General features: G+C 54.9%; 1 long non-coding RNA gene across 1 annotated transcript; it reads left to right on the forward strand.

Annotated features, from left to right (window-relative positions):
* Positions 1 to 871: 871 nt before the first annotated feature.
* LOC138398726 (uncharacterized) lies at positions 872 to 5,326 on the forward strand. Its single transcript, XR_011236047.1, has 5 exons — positions 872 to 905; positions 1,833 to 2,047; positions 2,961 to 3,012; positions 4,109 to 4,266; positions 5,181 to 5,326. It is a non-coding gene; the product is annotated as an uncharacterized lncRNA (long non-coding RNA).
* The last annotated feature ends 8,394 nt before the right edge of the window (positions 5,327 to 13,720 follow it).

Here is a 13,720-nt window from a genome sequence, read left to right on the forward strand (position 1 = left end):
TCCATCTAATAACATAAGCATATGAAATACTGGGAAGAGGAAGAAGATGGAAGAAGGCTGAAGACCGTGTGTAGAGCAGGGACCCTGGGAATGTCTCCAGGTGCCAATGCAAGTTGTTTGTCTACGCTGTGCCTCAGTTTCCTCCTCTGTTTACACGGTGCTATTGTAGCACCTATTAATTGGAGTTGCAATGATACATTCATTAATTCCTGTGTCGCTTTTACAGCAGAGCCTGAGAAGAGGAGCCACTGTGAGCTCCCAGTTCTCTCACTTCCAGTGTGACCCGAGCCTCACTAGCGTGTGGGAATTTTCTCTCGGGTCCTCGTGGTCTAATGCCTGATGTTTCCCACAGGTGCATCCAGATGCAATATCTACCTGTGAGAGACTGGTGCGCTCTTTGCATTCCCAGCACAAGGGACCGACCAGTCCTGGGGTCCTGGGTGCCTTCCTAGCTGTGCAGGCATCACTGCATCACGCCCCATGCAGTGATTTGCGTCACAGGCTGCACCTTGGTCACGTGGCCCCTGATCAGAGTCAGACCTTCGGGGATACGAACTCTGACTCTCCTAAATCCCAATTCGATTTATGCCAAGTACCTTATGTGCCTTTCAGCTTCTCCTTCCTCATCTTGCAATAGGGATTCTCAAGGCCATGGAGATGGGAGGGTGAGAATTAAAGGTGTAGAAATCCCCACATAGGACCTGGGACTGGGGATATTTTGGTCCCTGGAAGGGACCCTGCTACCTCCCCTGTGGGCAGTGGCCACAGCTTCCCACTGAGCCGGTGTGTGTGTCTTTCTCAGAGTGTGGCGAGTTCAGGGACATCCTGGAGTCCGTGCTGGGGGTGAGGCTGGACTTCTGGGAGGAGGAGCAGGCAGAGACACCGACCCTGGAGGACGAGCTCAGGTAAGGGTGCTGTGTGCGGGGCAGGCAGGGGACATGTGAGTCTCTGACGTGGGCAGCTCAGCTGGGACATCTAAGAGCCCACCTGGGCCAAGAGAATGGCAGGAATGGATGAGGCTGGCACGTTTTTCACAGATATTAATAAAACAAGATGAAAACAAAACTAAGGATGTATTCTGGCCCACAGCCGTGACTCAGAGCCATGTTTTCTCCTTTCAAACAAGAAATTGTTAAGGTGAAAGTCACGTAACATAAAGTTAACCAAGTACAGTGACAACTCAGCAGCACTGAGTGTAATCACACTGCGCATTCAGGTGATGGAAACACTAAAAGCCCCGACTCCACACTGAGCGATATATCCCTGTGACAACACTGCACTTGGACCCCTCACAGTCATACAAGTAAAACTTTACCGTGTTGTGCAGTCACCGTCCCATTTACTCTGAATCACACTCACCCTGACTGAATGTGGCTTCTGAGTCTGTTACCCAAAGAATGTTGTCCCCTTGGCCTGGTCATCCTGTGTCTTTCATGCTTTCGACTGGCCCCAGCTGGACCTGCCACATTGCTTCCTGTGGCTGCATGTCCAGTCGCTCCAGAACGTGCTGGGTGTGTCTTCACGTGGAAAAGGCCTTGGCCACAGTGAGGGACTGAGGGAGACCGTTGTGAAGCCGATTCGGGAAGACACCTGGCTCCTCTTACAGGAGAAACAGGAAGGGAGCGTCAAGGATCTCACAGGGGCAGTCTTTGATGCACGGGAGGCTTTCCCTGCACATTCTTCTCTCTCTTTGCCACAAGCAGGTCACCTAATACGTGCTAGAATTGCACTTGGAAGGCTTCCTGGGGACATCTTTCCAGAAATGTCTGCCACGGCCCATATAATCTATTGTCAACTGTGCCTTTTCATATTTGCTTTTTCTCCCACCATAGGGAAGCCAATAGGGTCATTGAACAGCAGGCCCGAGAGCTGACCCTATTGAGGCAGGTGTTGAGAGAGGGGAGAGATGGCTCGTTTCTCCTCCAGCAGCACCTGCAGGCCCTCCTCCTGCAGGACAATCTTGACAGCTGCCAGGGCCAGGGCCTCCGTGAACACCTGGCGGAGGGGCACAGGCTGGCAGAGCACCTCACCCGCACGCTCAGCCCAGGTGAGTGGCCACGGGCCCTCGGGACTCTGAGCTGCTCCCAGGTGCCAGCTCACAAGACACTCCACTCACAATGTGGCTCTTTACCCGGCTGTCCTGGTTTGCACGTCACATTTATGGCCATGACAGGAACAGGGCTGGCCAGTGGGAGCAGAGGACAGAATGCTCAGGGTGGGGGTCCCAATGTCCCCACTCTGTCCTTCCTCCTGATGCATCATGGCCTTGAATTTATCAATTCTTTTTTCATGAGTTTTGCTTTTGTGTGTTGTGTCCAAGGTCCCAAATCTAGGTGACCAAACCCAAGGATTTGTTCTGTAAAATTGCACTCAGTCAAAAGGCCACACTCAGGGATCCAGAAGGACACATGTGGCCCCAAGGCCCAAGGTTCCCCACTCCACAGTGGACCTTATGCATATTTAATTAGCTTCATACTTAAGAATGTCTTTTTTGAGCTACCTTAAATGGCATTGTGTATTAATTTCAAATTCCAGCTCTTCATTGCTGATATTTAATTAATCAATTGATTGCATATATTAGCTCTGTATCCTGCAACCTTGCTACCAATGGCTTATTCATTCCAGAAGCATTTTGTTGGTGCCCTCATTGCTAATTCTTTGGGATTTTTTATATAGACATTAGCTTTTATTTCCTTTCCTCATCTTATTGAAAAAATTAGACCTTCCAGTGTGATGCTCAGTGGGAGTACACTTCTGACGGTTTGGGCACTTCTATGACTGCAACGGCCTATTTTTTTATTTCTCAAAGTTCTGCAGACTCATACTCCAGCAATTAGTCAATTATGCCTTAGATTTTCTTACCATAGAAATGGTCCACATGTAGAGATCTGTGCCGGTGTTCGTAGGGATGGTGTGGAGCTACTCAATGTCTGACTGGACATTTCTGAAATTCTATGCAGAAAACCACAAAGAGCAGGAGGAGGAGAAGGAAGAAGAACCACCAGCCCCCAGGTAGCAATGAGCAAGCAGGGTTTGGAGGAGGGTGGGTAAAATAGGGGAGGCCCAGTTGCACTGGCCAAGATGTGAAAGTAGCCACAGATTTCACAGCAAAGGTGCATGAAAACTGTTTGTTCTTTGATGACATTCACGGAACCAGTGAAAAATTCCTTCCATTAACAAGGTTGTTCACTGTCTTCAAGGCACTTCCCAGTAACTAGAACAAGTCAGTCTTAGGGATTTCTACAATCATGGAATCTACCTGTTCTCCCTCCCATGGCTGAACTCAGTACGAGATGCCCATCTGCTTTCTGCGTGGTTGGCCTTCGCTTGTTGGAAGTGACCCCATAGCAGGGGATATGAGCAGACTGAAATATTTCCACCATGTCACTGCATTGCTAGACGGGGTCCTAGAAGACACAAGAGCTCCTGGACCTACACTCTCAGGAGCCTGTGCTCACTATGCCACTGCGGGAACAGTCAGCACGGTCCACGCAGGAGACTGAGCCACTTCGTGGTTCTCTGTGTGTGCTGTCTGCCAACACTGTACGAAGGGGACAGTTGTGTCCCCTTCCTCAGAAGCTCCTTACGTGGCCAGTGCACAGAGCACTTGCTCCTCTCTCACGCCTGCCCTCGAGGCACCCACATTCTTCCTTTCTCATAAGAGCATAGTTTTCTTTCTTTTCTAAATGACAGCCCCTTGCACTCTGTGGCCGGTCCTTCATGGCTCTCATCAGCACCGCCTTGGATCTGGTGTCCAGTCCCTCTTGGTTCGGTTCTATTCTTTATGCCACCAGGCTGAGCAGAGAGGAGCAGGAGAAGGAGAAGGCGAATGGAGTCCTTCAGGGCCAGTTGGGTGAAGACCACCTGACTTCAGCCAGTCACCATGACCTGGCTGACACTGACCAGCCTGCCTGCACTGGTGCCATCCTGTTTGATGAGCAGGGCAGCTCCAGTGTGCTGGATACAGGAGGGCTGTTTTCCTCTTCCTGTTTCAGGGGTGGCCTCGCCGCCTCTGGGACCTCTGCCTGTGTCTCCTGATCAGGACCAGCCGGGGAAGCCGTGGTGCCTGATCTCTCTGAGCTTAACATTCTCTCTTGTGCACCCCCAGGCTCAGCGGGGAGGAGGAGGAGGTCAATCCCACCCAGCAGACCTCACTGCGGGAGCAGCATGTCACTGTCCGCAGTGGCCAGGACCTCTCTGAGTCCCGCCGCCCTTCCCACAGTGCTGCCCTGCTGCCTGATGCGGGAGACGTCTGCGCCTGCCCAGGTACAGCTAGTGAGTGTGTCCGGTATAAAGTAGATGAGTCCAAGTGTCCTCCCAGGGAGCCTCCATGTTCTCTGTGCCCCTCACCTGTCGCCAGGTAGAGAGATGCCAGCAGGCCCCGGAAACACACTGATTTGGATGAGGGTGGCCGCCTGAGCGTTAGGCACAGACATCAGGTGTGTCAGGCAGCCAGGCAACTCCCGAATCCCGGGCCAAACACTTACCCAGGGGACACCACGACAAGGTCACAGTGGGCACACCAGAGCTAAGCAAAGTGGGGGAATTGAAGGAACTGTAACCGACTCTCAGCCACCGCTGATGCCTGTGCACGGCAGGGGTCTGCACGAGCCCGTTCTTTCGTGTTGGGACTTGTGATTTGTCCTGCAGGTTCTGATAATTGTTACAAAAGCACCAGTGACTGTCCCAGTAGGTTGGTGGTCTTGCCTGTGTCTGTGTAAATGTTACTGTAGTTCCTGGATTCCAGGCGCAATCTCTCTGTCCCCTCTAATTCAACTGATCCTTGCCAAGCCTGTGTCGGAATACCAGAGGAATTAAACCTGTCATGGCCACATCTGCAGTTGTCCTTGATATCAGGAGAGACGGGGCACAAAGCTAGAGAAATCCAGAAGAAACCGTGCAAGTGTCCTGTGACCTTGAGACCAAAATATGTTTTAACTTTTCCCAGTAAGTTCAGACCTCACCATGACAATCACCCGCCACGCTGGGGGTGTTTCACAGGACGGATCAGCACGTGGTCCCTCCCCAGTGCCTCAACGTCCGCAGACGAGATGGGCACAGCTCTCTAAGGGTGTCTGAGGTCACACGGGTCATCTGTCTCCAGGCCCAGATGGGCCCAGCGTGTGTCATGGTGGGAATGGCACTATTTAATGTCTGGACATTTCTCAATTTGTTTGCAGAGAACTATGCCCATGAGGAAGACAAAGAAGATCTAGAATCACTGGCCTCCAGGTGACAATGAATTATCAGGGGCTAGAAGCAAGGGTAGGACATGGCAGGGCAGGGTGGTGTCTAAGGACAGAACGTGAGGCCAAAGTCACCAAGATTTCACACTCGAGGCAAACCCAGCCCACTGGTTGTACTGACGCATTCAGTGCCACGGAGCTGGCAGGGCCCTGCAGCAAGGGCGTCACCTCCCCCGTGGTCCCTCTACTTCATGGCACTAGTAGCGTGAGTCTGACCAAGGGAACAGACCGGTCTCAGGGGCGTCTTGCCCTTGGATAGATCCCGGGTTCTCCTGCGTGAGGCTGTGACTGGCAGGGCGTGCATGTCTGCTGTCTACACTGTGGCCTTGGGTCATTGACAGGAATGTCCTCGCCAACAGTCTCCCATGGCACAAGTTTCAAACACGAGTCCCAGAACACACAAGATCTCAGAGAGTGTATAGCACCTCAGGCCCCATGTTCCCTGCACTGCTGTGTGTGAAATTGACCATCATCTGTCCCCAGGGTTGAGCCAGGGTTACGGGTCCCTGTGTGCTGTGTGTCCTGCCTGCACCTGACAGGGGGTCTGGGGTCTCTTCCTCCTTAGATCCGCATCTTGTCAGTGCACGTTGCACTGCCGTGTGGTCTCTGTCTCTCTATCTGTCTCTCTCTGTCTCTGTCTGTCTGTCACCCCGATGCTCACATCAGCCGAGCTGTGCCCAAGACAGAGGGGGAGGTATCCTGCCTCCTTTGCAAAGGGGGGCCACACGTCATTAGACTGCCACCTTCTGCTACCCATCAGGCCCCGCAGGGTGCTCAGGTGTCTCATCCCTTCTGCCTTCACCTTTGGTTCTTAGTCTCACCACTGTGCCCAGTGAGCTGCAGGAGGACGCAGGGACTGAAGGACTGTCACAGGAACTAACGGAGCAGGATTTCCCTCCTGGTGGTGCTGACCTGTCTGAATGCCAAGAGCCAATCAGAAGCGCCACCTCCCTGTCTGCCGAGCATGAGGTCGGCTCTGTTCTGGATGGAGCGGGTGAGTCCTCCCGTGATAAAGCTGGTCAGTCTCACTGGCGTCCCAGGTGGCCTCGCTGTGCTCAGTCCTCTGCCTGGGCTGAGCGATGTCCCTGCAGGCCGACCCTGGAGACAGGGTTGGTTCCCGTCAGGTGCTTGGGCAGAGTTTTCCGCACAGAGGGGAGGTGGGTCTGGGAGCTTTGCCGTCTGCCCAGCCCCTGACCGTTTCTCTGCCAGCCCGGGCACCTGGGATCTCTGCTTCCCCAGGCACACACCTGACAGGTGACATCTCCTTCATATACTCCATGTCTTTCTGCGTTGCCACGGTCACTGGGTGGTCTCACTGACCCGCAGGGACATGAGAGATGGGTGTTCTGGGAGGACGTAGCAAAGAGAGCACTAGGATTGCTCCCACTGAAGCCTCTTCTGCTTTCAGCCCCCACGCAGGAGGCCTGTCCCCAAGGGCCTTGGAGTGCAGACTTGAGCCCCTGCGTGTCACAGGTGCAAGCTGCAGACACACAGCTGCAGCCAAGCACCCTGGTGAGCGACTGGCTGCGGCTGCCGCTGGACCAGCAGTGGGGTCGTGGCTGTGGCTTCGCCACATGGAGCCTCCCCTGCGAGCCCTGGATCCTCGCAGCCAGCGCTGACTCTGGGCACCAGTGGCTAATCCTCCCAGGTGGGCAGGACAGGGGAGCAGGAGGCTCTGATGTGGGGGTTGCTGTCACCATGCCGGGGGGCGGGGAAGGGAGAGCGGGGCCCCTCCATGCTCACTCAGGGCCAGGTGGAAATCCACGGTGCTCTCCCATTGGGAGAAGAGCAAGGTCTTGGGTTCTGGCTCAGACCTGCCCTCAGGTCCTGGCATGACACTTCTTGGTTGTTCACCGTGGCTATGTCACCTGTCTTCTCAGGTCTTCACATTTCACTTCACACACCTGAGAGCCCTGAAACATAATGTCGATATTTAATTGTTTATGTGATCATTAACACCATTTCCAAAGTGGCTGATTCAGTACCAATTGTTCAATTGAAACTATGACCATGTCATATCTAATCCTTCTATCTTCCGGTGATTTGTCACTTACATAGCGATTTCACGTGGATTTTTTTTTTTTTTTTTTAACAATGTTGCTCCTGGGCCCACCCACAGGTCAGTCTCCCGACATATCCAGGTTGTATTCCAGTTCTTTAATGCTGTTTTGGAAATAAAGGACCACCTTTTTTGTGAACTGTCCAAATCAGTTTGCCCTGGGACCGTCCCACCTAGTTGGTCACCTGCAGGCATGGCAGGGCCGTGTCCTCCGTTTCCTTCTCAGAAGGACCCACTTCTGCTCAGACTGTCTTACCACAGAGCTCCCAGCCCCCACATCCTGTCCTGCCCCTCCTTGCTCTCTGTCCCTCTCCATCTCCCCCCGGAGCCTGTGGGGCTGCCTGGGGCTCCTCTGTCGGGCGATGCCCTCATGTGAGAGGTGACAAGCCCCAGGTACCCAGGACTCCATCAGGGTCATGAGCGGTGAGGAGCCCCAGTCTGGCCCCTTGGGGAGGGCTCCTGTGAAGGGCTCAGTGCTCACACGTCGTGAATCCCAGACTCGTGTCCTGGTAACTTGTATCATCTAAGCCTCTGCTCTTCCCTCTGGTCTGTCTTCCAGTTCTTGGATTCCCAAGAGCCCAGCCAAGACTCGCCCGGCTAGCGCAGGCAGTCTGCCCCCTGCTCGCTGGCCCGAGTGGCCTCAAGCCGAGGATGAGTGAGAGAAAGTTGCTGTTGAGCAAGTGGAGAGTGGCGTGCAGTGTCCCAGGCCTGCGGCTGCGGGTGCAGAGGTAACCCCACCTGCGGTCTCACACGCACGCACTCCTGCTGCTCTCTGTGCGAGGTGACAGGTCGTCTCCGGCTGCTCTTTCTCTGCCACGTGTGTTCCCTCCAACAGCCGCTGTAATCTCCGTCTGGTCTCGATGGTCAAGTTGATCATTGACTTTGCAAGGCCAGCCAGGTGCCTGGAATGCACCTGCCAGAACTCAAGAATTTTCCTTCTTTTCCACCCTTGGGAACCCGTAGCTCCCTAGGAATGGTCCCCGCCGTGACTCACTGCAACCTCTGAATGAGAACAGTTCAAAGTGAGCACATCTTTGGCTCCTGACCAAAAGGAATGTAGAACCTGGTCCCAGGCAGGAGACCTGCACTGGCCTTGTGAGATTTGTGTCCAGCCCCAGAGGTGCAGGGCTGGGTGACGGGGGTGCAGTATCCAGGGACTCCGTGTCCAGGCACTGTGGACTCCTTTGAGCTGACATTAGCTGAAGAACACTGAAGGCGCCCTCAAGTGACGTCAGTGCAGAAATAGTTGCGCAGGGCAGGACATCAATCCTCGTAGACCATAGGGTGCTGAGGCATCTGCTCTCTCTGCATTTCATTCCCGTTTCTACCTCTGCAGGTCCAGGCAAGAGACCCTGCTCTCTCCGTGCAATTCCATGTGGAATCTCTCCTTCTTCCTTTCTTTGCCGACCCTCTCTAGGAAAATACTTTTACTGTTTCTGAATCCTGATCCCTGTCCCAGCCAGGGTGCCCCACAGCCTCCAGTGGCTTATTGATTTCTCCATTGGACCCTTTCTCTCCTCCTTCCAAACAGTGTGGAAAGGGCCAGAGGCCTGGGTTCTCGTTGCGGGGTTGTCAGGAACAGGTCACGTGGCTTTAGTGGAGCCTCAGCCCTTGGGCACCACGCTCTCCTCGTCAGACCAAGGGGGACTGGACGTGGATGAGTGCGAGGTCTCATCCCTCCTGCCTTCCTCTTTGGTTCTTCCTCTCCCCAGTGTGCCCAGGGAGCTGCAAGAGGACGCAGGGACTGAAGGACTGTCACAGGCACTGACGGAGCAGGATTTCCCTCCTGGTGGTGCTGACCTGTCTGAATGCCAAGCGCCAATCAGAAGCGCCACCTCCCTGTCTGCCGAGCATGAGGTCGGCTCTGTTCTGGATGGAGCGGGTGAGTCCTCCCGTGATAAAGCTGGTCAGTCTCACTGGCATCCCAGGTGGCCTCGCTGTGCTCAGTCCTCTGCCTGGGCTGAGCGATGTCCCTGCAGGCCGACCCTGGAGACAGGGTTGGTTCCCGTCAGGTGCTTGGGCAGAGTTTTCCGCACAGAGGGGAGGTGGGTCTGGGAGCTTTGCCGTCTGCCCAGCCCCTGACCGTTTCTCTGCCAGCCCGGGCACCTGGGATCTCTGCTTCCCCAGGCACACACCTGACAGGTGACATCTCCTTCATATACTCCATGTCTTTCTGCGTTGCCACGGTCACTGGGTGGTCTCACTGACCCGCAGGGACATGAGAGATGGGTGTTCTGGGAGGACGTAGCAAAGAGAGCACTAGGATTGCTCCCACTGAAGCCTCTTCTGCTTTCAGCCCCCACACAGGAGGCCTGTCCCCAAGGGCCTTGGAGTGGAGACTTGAGCCCCTGCGTGTCACAGGTGCAAGCTGCAGACACACAGCTGCAGCCAAGCACCCTGGTGAGAGACTGTCTGCGGCTGCCGCTGGACCAGCAGTGGGGTCGTGGCTGTGGCTTCGCCACATGGAGCCTCCCCTGCGAGCCCTGGATCCTCGCAGCCAGCGCTGACTCTGGGCACCAGTGGCTAATCCTCCCAGGTGGGCAGGACAGGGGAGCAGGAGGCTCTGATGTGGGGGTTGCTGCCTCCATGCCGGGGGGCAGGGAAGGGATAGCGGGGCCCCTCCATGCTCACTCAGGGCCAGGTGGAAATCCACGGTGCTCTCCCATTGGGAGAAGAGCAAGGTCTTGGGTTCTGGCTCAGACCTGCCCTCAGGTCCTGGCATGACACTTCTTGGTTGTTCACCGTGGCTATGTCACCTGTCTTCTCAGGTCTTCACATTTCACTTCACACACCTGAGAGCCCTGAAACATAATGTCGATATTTAATTGTTTATGTGATCACTAACACAATTTCCAAAGTGGCTGATTCAGTACCAATTGTTCAACTAAAACTATGACCATGTCATATCTAATCCTTCTATCTTCCGGTGATTTGTCACTTACATAGCGATTTCACGTGGATTTTTTTTTTTTTTAACAATGTTGCTCCTGGGCCCACCCACAGGTCAGTCTCCCGACATATCCAGGTTGTATTCCAGTTCTTTAATGCTGTTTTGGAAATAAAGGACCACCTTTTTTGTGAACTGTCCAAATCAGTTTGCCCTGGGACCGTCCCACCTAGTTGGTCACCTGCAGGCATGGCAGGGCCGTGTCCTCCATTTCCTTCTCAGAAGGACCCACTTCTGCTCAGACTGTCTTACCACAGAGCTCCCAGCCCCCACATCCTGTCCTGCCCCTCCTTGCTCTCTGTCCCTCTCCATCTCCCCCCGGAGCCTGTGGGGCTGCCTGGGGCTCCTCTGTCGGGCGATGCCCTCATGTGAGAGGTGACAAGCCCCAGGTACCCAGGACTGCATCAGGGTCATGAGCGGTCAGGAGCCCCAGTCTGGCCCCTTGGGGAGGGCTCCTGTGAAGGGCTCAGTGCTCACACATCGTGAATCCCAGACTCGTGTCCTGGTAACTTGTATCATCTAAGCCTCTGCTCTTCCCTCTGGTCTGTCTTCCAGTTCTTGGATTCCCAGGAGCCCAGCCAAGACTCGCCCGGCTGGCGCAGGCAGTCTGCCCCCTGCTCGCTGGCCCGAGTGGCCTCAAGCCGAGGATGAGTGAGAGAAAGTTGCTGTTGAGCAAGTGGAGAGTGGCGTGCAGTGTCCCAGGCCTGCGGCTGCGGGTGCAGAGGTAACCCCACCTGTGGTCTCACACGCACGCACTCCTGCTGCTCTCTGTGCTAGGTGACAGCTCCTGTCCCGCTGCTCTCTCTCTGGCATGTGTGTTCCCTCCAACAGCCGCTGTAACCTCTATCTGGCCTTGATGGTCAAGTTGATAATTGACTTTGCAAGGCCAGCCAGGTGCCTGGAATGCACCTGCCAGTACTCCAGAATTTTCCTTCAGTCCCATCCTTGGCAACCTTTGGCTCCCTAGGAGTGGTCCCTGCTGTGATTCAGTTTTACCTGTCAATGAGAACAGTGAGAAATGAGCACACTTTTTACTCTTAGCAAAAACTAACGTAGAACGTGGTCCTAGGCAGGAGATCTGCCCTGGCCTTGTCAGCTTTGTGTCCAGCTCCAGAGGTCGAGGGTTGTTTGACGGGGGTGGCATTTTTAGGAACTCAGTCCAGGCACTGTGGACTCATTTGTGCTGACACTAGCTAAAGGACACTCAGGGAACCTGAAAGTGTCCTCAATGGAGAAATAGTTGCACAGGGCAGGACATCAATCCTCATAGACCATGGGGTGCTGAGGCATCTGCTCTCTCTGCATTTCATTCCCGTTTCTACCTCTGCAGGTCCAGGCAAGAGTCCCTGCTCTCTCCGTGCAATTCCATGTGGAATCTCTCCTTCTTCCTTTCTTTGCCGACCCTCTCTAAGAAAATGCTTTTACTGTTTCTAAATCCTGATCCCTGTCCCAGCCAGGGTGCCCCACGGCCTCCAGTGGCTTATTGATTTCTCCATTGGACCCTTTCTCTCCTCCTTCCAAACAGTGTGGAAAGGGCCAGAGGCCTGGGTTCTCGTTGCGGGGTTGTCAGTAACAGGTCACGTGGCTTTAGTGGAGCCTCAGCCCTTGGGCACCACGCTCTCCTCGTCAGACCAAGGGGGACTGGACGTGGATGAGTGCGAGGTCTCATCCCTCCTGCCTTCCTCTTTGGTTCTTCCTCTCCCCAGTGTGCCCAGGGAGCTGCAAGAGGACACAGGGACTGAAGGACTGTCACAGGCACTGACGGAGCAGGATTTCCCTCCTGGTGGTGCTGACCTGTCTGAATGCCAAGAGCCAATCAGAAGCGCCACCTCCCTGTCTGCCGAGCATGAGGTCGGCTCTGTTCTGGATGGAGCGGGTGAGTCCTGCCGTGATAAAGCTGGTCAGTCTCACTGGCGTCCCAGGTGGCCTCGCTGTGCTCAGTCCTCTGCCTGGGCTGAGCGATGTCCCTGCAGGCCGACCCTGGAGACAGGGTTGGTTCCTGTCAGGTGCTTGGGCAGAGTTTTCCGCACAGAGGGGAGGTGGGTCTGGGAGCTTTGCCGTCTGCCCAGCCCCTGACCGTTTCTCTGCCAGCCCGGGCACCTGGGATCTCTGCTTCCCCAGGCACACACCTGACAGGTGACATCTCCTTCATATACTCCATGTCTTTCTGCGTTGCCACGGTCACTGGGTGGTCTCACTGACCCGCAGGGACATGAGAGATGGGTGTTCTGGGAGGACGTAGCAAAGAGAGCACTAGGATTGCTCCCACTGAAGCCTCTTCTGCTTTCAGCCCCCACGCAGGAGGCCTGTCCCCAAGGGCCTTGGAGTGGAGACTTGAGCCCCTGCGTGTCACAGGTGCAAGCTGCAGACACACAGCTGCAGCCAAGCACCCTGGTGAGCGACTGTCTGCGGCTGCCGCTGGACCAGCAGTGGGGTCGTGGCTGTGGCTTCGCCACATGGAGCCTCCCCTGCGAGCCCTGGATCCTCGCAGCCAGCGCTGACTCTGGGCACCAGTGGCTAATCCTCCCAGGTGGGCAGGACAGGGGAGCAGGAGGCTCTGATGTGGGGGTTGCTGTCACCATGCCGGGGGGCGGGGAAGGGAGAGCGGGGCCCCTCCATGCTCACTCAGGGCCAGGTGGAAATCCACGGTGCTCTCCCATTGGGAGAAGAGCAAGGTCTTGGGTTCTGGCTCAGACCTGCCCTCAGGTCCTGGCATGACACTTCTTGGTTGTTCACCGTGGCTATGTCACCTGTCTTCTCAGGTCTTCACATTTCACTTCACACACCTGAGAGCCCTGAAACATAATGTCGATATTTAATTGTTTATGTGATCATTAACACCATTTCCAAAGTGGCTGATTCAGTACCAATTGTTCAACTGAAACTATGACCATGTCATATCTAATCCTTCTATCTTCCGGTGATTTGTCACTTACATAGCGATTTCACGTGGATTTTTTTTTTTTTTTTTTTTAACAATGTTGCTCCTGGGCCCACCCACAGGTCAGTCTCCCGACATATCCAGGTTGTATTCCAGTTCTTTAATGCTCTTTTGGAAATAAAGGACCACCTTTTTTGTGAACTGTCCAAATCAGTTTGCCCTGGGACCGTCCCACCTAGTTGGTCACCTGCAGGCATGGCAGGGCCGTGTCCTCCGTTTCCTTCTCAGAAGGACCCACTTCTGCTCAGACTGTCTTACCACAGAGCTCCCAGCCCCCACATCCTGTCCTGCCCCTCCTTGCTCTCTGTCCCTCTCCATCTCCCCCCGGAGCCTGTGGGGCTGCCTGGGGCTCCTCTGTCGGGCGATGCCCTCATGTGAGAGGTGACAAGCCCCAGGTACCCAGGACTCCATCAGGGTCATGAGCGGTGAGGAGCCCCAGTCTGGCCCCTTGGGGAGGGCTCCTGTGAAGGGCTCAGTGCTCACACATCGTGAATCCCAGACTCGTGTCCTGGTAACTTGGATCATCT

The sequence above is a fragment of the Eulemur rufifrons genome, chromosome 18 (assembly GCF_041146395.1).
Source record: "Eulemur rufifrons isolate Redbay chromosome 18, OSU_ERuf_1, whole genome shotgun sequence".
Taxonomy (NCBI): Eukaryota; Metazoa; Chordata; class Mammalia; order Primates; family Lemuridae; genus Eulemur; species Eulemur rufifrons.